The 8137-nt window shown below is 43.7% G+C and overlaps 1 pseudogene; it reads right to left on the minus strand.

The window, feature by feature from the left end:
- Window positions 1-4994: 4994 nt before the first annotated feature.
- On the minus strand, window positions 4995-6541 carry LOC130479458 (SCAN domain-containing protein 3-like; annotated as a pseudogene).
- Between the last annotated feature and the right edge of the window lie 1596 nt (window positions 6542-8137).

The following is an 8137-nucleotide window of genomic DNA, read 5'->3' on the forward strand; positions in this document are numbered from 1 at the left end:
TTGCTGTGTCATGGTGAGTCATTCTGGAAATTCCCTTCTCAGGCTGCTCACACCACCTAAACCGGTTCTGGCTGGCTTAGTCACATGACACTAGCTATCACTTTAGATCAGTCTAATCTATGTCCAAACTGCTGACTAGCTACACATTACATATGTTGTCATTCTCTGCCCCTCAAACGTTATCCAGGTTGTAAGGGGTCAGCTGGGGTTTAGATGTATAGTTATAATCCACAAGACAGGGATTCTGGAGGATTCTCATTGTTCTCAACGGAACATAGGGATGATTGTAGTCAAAAGAGAACAGATATCACCCATGTCTACTGATTAAAGAATTTTTTTCATTCAAAATTAGCCCAATGTTGAAACTCTAATCTTAAATAGATTTACCTGGAAGTAATAGAAGTGCTAGAATTCACATAGCATGTCACATAGCAAACTGCTTCTGAAACCAAGGGGACTATCAGACTCTGTTATGTGGCATGATGGTCTGTACTTCCATGAAAAAAAGTCCAAAATCTTGCCATAACTATAGAAGTTCTTTGGATCTTAGCCAATGCTTTGTGTTGCACCATCTTGGAATACATACATGCCTGCGAAGTTGTAACCTGGATATTCTTTCTAACTGGTTAACAGCTATCGCAGCTGAATAAGAGAATGCAGACACAAATTTCTGGTGACCCCTACTGTTTGGCTCTGTTTGCTACAAGAAAAACCACTCAACTTTCACCAGAAGCCACCATATGAGTCTTCATGCCAGTTTTGGAACTATTGCTTCATCTTGAAAGCTGATGGACCTACACAGCACACCTGATATTAGGCTTGAGATAGGGCTTATACCCAGGCCTGTTTAATATAAAGCTGCCATTGGTCCACCTAGGTTATCATTGCCTGCTCTCTGTCATGAGTCTATCTAAGCACTACTCTCTGAAATCCCAAGATACTAGATTCTGAACATGGGATTTTTTTTGCATACAACTCACATCCTCCACCACTGGGCTATAACCACTGCTAATGTCCAACCCTAGGGAAAAAAGCAACAATGAACAGGATGCCTCTGGGCATAATTATATTAATTCCCTTTAACCACTGAATAATGCAGTGGTATAGTAGTGAAGGAGCCCCGTGGCGCAGATTGGTAAGCTGCAGTACTGCAGTCAAAAGCTCTGCTCATGACCTGAGTTTGATCCCAACAGGAGTCAGTTTCAAGTAGCCGGCTCAAGGTTGACTCAGCCTTCCATCCTTCCGAGGTTGGTAAAATGAGTACCCAGCTCACTAGGGGTAAAGTGTAAACAACTGGGGAAGGCAATGGCAAACCACCCCATGAACATAATCTGCCTAGTAAATGTCGGGATGTGACGTCACCCCATGGGTCAGGAATCAACCTGGTGCTTGTACATGGGACTACCTTTACCTTTTTATAGTGGTGAAAATGTTGGACTAGGATCTGTGAGACCCATGTTTGAATCCCCACTCTATAACCGAAGCTTGTTAGGTGACCTTGGGCCAGTCACCCTCAGCCTAACCTCACAAACTTTTTGCTGAGAGGATAAAATGGGGAAAAGAAGAACTATGTAAGTTCTGCTGAAGCCGCCCCATGTAGGTTTATAAAATCTACCACTGTCCAAAAAGTTGTCTTTTTAGATGGGCTTTTGGGTTGTACTAATTTTAATTCTTTGAGCATTTATTTTTTTATGGTGTTTTTGATAGACATCATTTTGTTTTATTAGATTATAAACTGCCGTGAGTCCACTGTTAGAGAAAGGGTACCATGTGTGCATAGCAACCCCTGGTGGGGTTTTCAAGGCAAGTGATTAAGCAGAGGCGGTTTGCCATTGCCTTCCTCCGCAGAGTCTTCCTTGGAGAGCTCCCTTCCAAGTACCAACCCAGCTTAGCTTCCGAGATCTGACGAGATCAGGTAATACTATACCATTCCACATCACAAAGTGCACAATAGAAATGTTTAATTTTTTTTTTAATCATAATACTATCTTAAGCTAGCTGACTCCTAAAATGGCAGCTTTAATGTTTAAGCACAGAATAGTGGTTAGAGTGCTGTAAGATGTGGGAGACCCAGGTTCAAATCGTCACTCTGCCAGGGAAGCTCAGTGGGTGACCCTGAGCCAGTCACTGAAACTCAGCTTAACCTAACGCACAGGGTTGCTGTGAGGATAAAATGGAGGAGGGAAGATTGATGTTGTTAGTCACTTTGGGTCTTTTCTCTTAGGGGGGGAGGGAAGAGGGACATAAAACAAACAAACGTACTATGATATGTGGCCCGTAGATCACAACCTAGGTCTTTCCAATAGGGTTGACAACTTTGGGTTGGGAAATTCCTCAAGATTTGGGGGTGAAGCCTGGGGAGGGCAGGTTTGAGGAAGGAAGTGACATCAGTGAGGCATAATGTCATAGAATCCACCCTCTAAAGCAACTGTTTTCTCCAGGGGAACTGGTCTCTATTGTAGGGTTGCCAGCTTCCAGGTACTAGCTGGAGATCTCCTGCTATTACAACTGATCTCCAGCCAAAAGAAATCAGTTCACCTGGAGAAAATGGCCGCTTTGGCAATTGGACTCAATGGCATTGAAGTCCCTCCCCAAACCCTTCCCTCCTCAGGCTCCACCCCAAAAACCTCCTGCCAGTAGAGAAGAGGGACCTGGCAACCCTACTCTATTGCCTGGAGAACAGCTGTAATTCCAGGAGGTTCTCAGGCCCCACCTGGGGATTGGCAACCCTACCTTTCCAAGATGACTGAATTACTTTGGCCACTCCCTCCACTAAAGCAAAACAAAAACCCAACAACCTTGTCTTCTGAATCAGTTTTATTCTGCAAACTTTATACTGCAGGAAAAGTCTAGAACAGACAGGAAGAGTACACAAGTTGACTTGGAGGAAGCATGCAGACCTATGGCTCCCACAGCGACTCAAGATTTTCAGATCCCAAATTAGAAGCCCTTCGATCAGAGCTGCTAGGCTAAAAATCAATTTCATATTTTCTGAGTTAATACTATGGCTTTCACTTAACAGACATAGAGACTAATAAGGTATGCAGAAGGAGTAAAAAGCAGCACACACAAAAAATTGAGGCCTTAGCCTTGGCAATGATCCAGCACAATGATGTTTCAACCAGATTTGAAAAAAAAAAATCAATAACATCTGTGGTATAATGGTTAATTAAAGAAGCTCTTCAGCCGAGCTCAAGATGAGAGGCTCGGCCTGCAATTCAGGCAGCTGAAGCTTGATTATCAGGAAAGAATGCTTTTTAGCTATGAGTGGATAGGCCAAAAGCTGCCATGTGTAGAAATGGGGAGAAAAACTGCTTTTATTTTAACTTTCTTTCAGTAATCAATATGTGGTTTTCACCTGCATTAGGCGGCAAAGCCTGCTTCCAAACTTCATCGGAAATTTCTAGGCCCTGCTTTTGGAAAATAGCAGGTTTAAATCGACAACAAAAAGTGACTGGGAAACCTGCCAGCTGTGTGCATATTCTTTCAAAAGAATTAAAACCAATTCTCCACCGCCAGTTTCTGTCACAAAGTGCTATCTGCGGCTGTCACCTCATGTACCCTCGCATGCACACCTCCTGCATTGAGCCTCCTGATATGCTTCGCTTTCCCAGCTTGGTGGGAAGTTCAGGGCAGCACTTAACGGCCATTTTCCTTCGGAGGACAGAAAGCACTGGAGACCTGCGAGGACTTTATGCGAAGCTGTTTATTTACTGACTTTTTTCCCCCAGGCAGGGTCTGTGCTTGTAACAGATGTCTGAGAAACAGACACTTGGCAGGGGAAGCTCTTCCTGATGTTAATGCAGTGATGGGAAAAACTTCACCCACTGTTTTTCTGAAATAGAAAAATGTACGAAGATATCAAACTTCCCTTCTCCTAAAGGTTGCCAGACCCCCCGCCAGGGCGGGGATCCCCCACTTTGAGGGCCCTCCCCCCAGAGAAGCTCAGCTGGCCAGTGGGGGGACTTACCAGCAGTGCTGGTGATGCAGTAGGGTTGAAAGGTCCCTCTTTGCCACCAGCGGGAGGTTTTGGGGGTGGAGCCTGAGGAGGGCGGGGTTTGGGGAGGGGAGGGTCTTCAAGGCCATAGTGTTCAGTGGCCAAAGCAGCCATTTTCTCCAGGTGAACTGATCTCTATTGGCTGGAGATCAGTTGTAATAGCAGGAGATCTCCAGCTAGTACTTGGAGGTTGGCAACCCAATGATGCATGGATGCTCTGATATTTAGGCAGAAGCTATATGGTAAAAATGGTTTCTACCATGGAGTGTTTGCCCAAATACCAGAGCATCCCCATGCCACTGGTGATGTGATGATGACACTTCTGGTGCTCACTGGAAGTGATGTCAACGCATCGCTGGCGATAGAAGTCTAGGCCACAATTTGCTGCCAGTAAATCCCCCTCATCCCCCACTGGTTGCCAGGGGGTACCTGGCAACCCTACTTCTCCTTCATCCCACACTCAGACAAACTGCTTTACTACTAGCCCCTGCCTGGGGTGAGTGCATGTGACCTTTGGATTGCCAGTCCTAAAGCCAACAACATGATGTCACTTCCAGGTTTCCTTGGAAGTGATGTCAGTCCTCTCTAGAAATCACAGGCAACTCTATGGCAAAACTCCCCAGTTCTGCATACTAAACTTCTGTTAAAGAGGCAGGGAGAGGAAAGGCAGCATGGTTTACCAGTGGTTCCCAAACTTTTTCAGGCCACTGCCCCCTTGGCTTCATAAACCTATCCCCAGTGCCCTTGTCCTACCCTACACAAAGCATTATTCAGAATAGTAGTTTGCATGACCCACTAAGGAAGATAATAATAATAAAATTCAAATCAGTAACAATTAATTACACATCTGTTCAAAATCCAATCAAGTTTTTAGTTTAATTTATTCAACAAAATTGATGAACTTGATGCAGTGATCCCAGCTTTTCAAAGTCTGATAGTCATTTAGCAAGAATCTTAGATTCCACATTTATTAACTAGTTTGGTGTTCAGCTAATTCTTAATGCAACACATGGGCTTGATGATGTGATATCAGTTTCCCAATGTCTGGTTTAAAGTCACTTAGCAGGAGTCTTAAATCACCACTTTTAGTAATCTGGAGCTGATTTCTTCGCTTGGACAGAAGTTAGGTGACCACAATAAAACCATGCTGCACCAAGCATGATGTTGGAAATGCAACAAGGAGCTTCCTAACCACTGGCCATAGTGCAGGATAGCAATCAGAAATTTTCTTCTGTAACCAAAAATTTCTTAAATTTTGGATTCGGCTCAGTGTCGTTTCGTAGCTCGGTTAGTTCTTCTTCTACTACCTCATCTTCCTCAGTATCTGAAAATGGATTTATCACCCAATCTGGAATTTCCATCAAAAGAAGATTCTTAAATTGCTCAGACATATCTTCATGCACCATATCCAAATGGTCACAAAAATTGACATCATCATCTTGTACCCCACCTTTCTCTTCTAGCTCAGACAGGCTCAGAAATTGGTATGGCATGCAACAGCCTATATTGTGTTTGAATAGAGTTAACTTTGAAATAAATGTAGAGATGATTTGGCTTTAATAAGATGGATCTCATTTCCTTGCAAGTGAAAATTCATTTCATTGAACTTTGCAAATAGTTCTGATATATAAGCACAGTTATGCCTGATCTCTTTGAGTCCATCGTGGAGCAAAGCATTTGTGTCTTCCAAAAACTCCACAGCAGTGTCAAAAAGATAGTAAAAATGCCTCAAGCAGTTGCCTTTTGATAGGCAACTAACTTCAGTATGAAGCAGCAAACCTTCAAAGCCTTCATTATTCTCAACACAGAACTCCCGGAGTAGTTGATCATTGAGAGCATGGGCTTTAATTTTATTCACTGCAGTAATTACAGTGTGTAATGACTTGTGCAAGCAATCACTGAGGGTTTTTTTTTTGGGGGGGGGGTTGGGTTTTGTTTTGTTTTTTTTGCAACCAGATGCTGGCAATGAATGTTACAGTGAATGGTAAAGACATTTGGCACTGCTTTCTTCAAGTGAGCAACGCACCCATGGTAGCCACCAATCATTGATGGCATTCCATCAGTTGCACAAGCAAGTATGTTAGTAAGTGGGAGAGGGACTATTGCTCAGTGGTAGAGCATCTGCTTGGCATGCAGAAGGACCCAGGTTCAATCCCTGGCATCTCCAGTTAAAAAGGAACCAGGTAAGTAGGTGATGTGAAAGACCTCTGCCTGAGACCCTGGAGAGCCACGTCTGTCTGAGTAGACAATACTGACTTCGATGAACGAAGGGTCTGATTCAGTATAAGGCGGCTTCATGTGTTCAAATGGACTTTCTTTGTCTTTGAAGAACTGCTCCACAACACAAAATATTAGTATCTGTTTAGTATCTGTTCTTAGTTGCCTTGCAAATAACAACTTTCGAGCCAAACCTTTATCTTTTATAATGTGCTTATAAGAAAGAGGCAAAGATTCATTGCCTGGCAAAGTTGATTCATCCAGCTGTAATGCAAATTCTGTTGTCCTTAGTAAGTAGCAAAATGTATATTCTGCATTTTCAGCCATTTCATCTTTGTGTCTTTGCAGTGAATTATTGCTGAGAGAAAAACACATGCTGTAATGTCAGTTTGTCAAAAACAAGGTATGACTAGAGCTCTGGTGGAATATTTATTAATAAGTCTGATAGTTTCCACCAGATTTCAGCACTATGCAGAGGCAGAAACTTGGAGTGCCATTTGCCAGCATGGTACCAAAGCCTGGTCAATCATAAATAAGTAAACAACATGGTCGAACGGGGCCACCTCTAGTGCCCCCTGCTGCCCCCTTGACTCTTAGCACCCTCCTAGGTAATCCCACTGCCCCCCAGTGGGTGGTACCACCCACTTTGGGAACCACTGGTATAGCCCAATCTTGTCAGATCTTAGAAGCTAAGCAGGGTTGGTACTTGGTTGGTACTTGGAAGAGAGACCACCAAGGAAGACTTTGCAGACAAAGGCAATGACAAACCACCTCTGCTTCTCACTTGCCTTGAAAGACCCTTTCCGGGATTGCCATAAATCGGCTGCAACTTGACAGCACTTTACACACACACACACACACACACACAGTGGGGAGGCATTTCTTTCCTGGCTAGTTAGCTATTTCAAAGGAGTTGCAATCAGAAGAAGCCCTGTGGTGCAGGGTTTATTAATGTATTAGTTTTTATACTGTATTTCATTCAAGGAGCTCAAGGTGATGTGTGTAGTTTTACAGCTCTTAGTTTTCCTCACAACAGCCTGTGGAGTAAGAAAGGCTGAGAAATGCAGACTGCCTGAGATCAGCAAGCTTCATAGCAGAATGAGCTTTGAAACTGGGTTTCCCTGGTTTTAGCTTGACACTCTAACCACTGCCCCACAATGGTGCTTAGAATCATAGAATCATAGAGTTGGAAAGGACCACCAGGGTCATCTACTCCAACCTCCAGCACAATGCAGGAAATTCACTACTACCTCCCCCCACACACACACACACACACCAGAGACCCCTAGTCCATGCCCAGAAGATGGCCAAGATGCCCTCCCTCTCATGATCTGCCTAAGGTCATAGAATCAGCATTGCTGACAGATGACCATCTAGCCTCTGCTTAAAAACATCCAGGGAAGGAGTGCTTACCACTTCCCGAGGAAGCCTGTTCCACTGAGGAACCTCTCTAACTGTTTGAAAATTCTTCCTAATGTCTAGACGGAAACTCTTTTGATTTAATTTCAGCCCGTTGACTCATGTTCAGTGTTTGGTTTACTAAGACCCCAAGATCCTTTTCACGCACACTGCTGCTAAGACAAGTCTCCCCCATCCTATAATTATGCATTTGATTTTTCCTACCTAAACGCAGAACTTTACACTTATCACTGTTGAAATGCATTTTATTAGTTTTAGCCCAGTTCTCCAGCCTGTCGAGATCATCCTGTATCCTGGCTCTGTCTTCTACTGTATTTGCTACCCCTCCCACTTTAGTATCATCTGCAAATTTAATAAGCATCCCCTCTATTCCTTCATCCAAATCGTTTATAAAGATGTTGAACAACACAGGGCCCAGGACAGATCCCTGAGGCACTCCACTAGTCACTCCTTTCCAAGTGGATGAGGAACCATTAACAAGCACTCTTTGGGTGCGATCTGTCA

Source organism: Euleptes europaea, chromosome 6, assembly GCF_029931775.1.
Source record: "Euleptes europaea isolate rEulEur1 chromosome 6, rEulEur1.hap1, whole genome shotgun sequence".
Taxonomy (NCBI): domain Eukaryota; kingdom Metazoa; phylum Chordata; class Lepidosauria; order Squamata; family Sphaerodactylidae; genus Euleptes; species Euleptes europaea.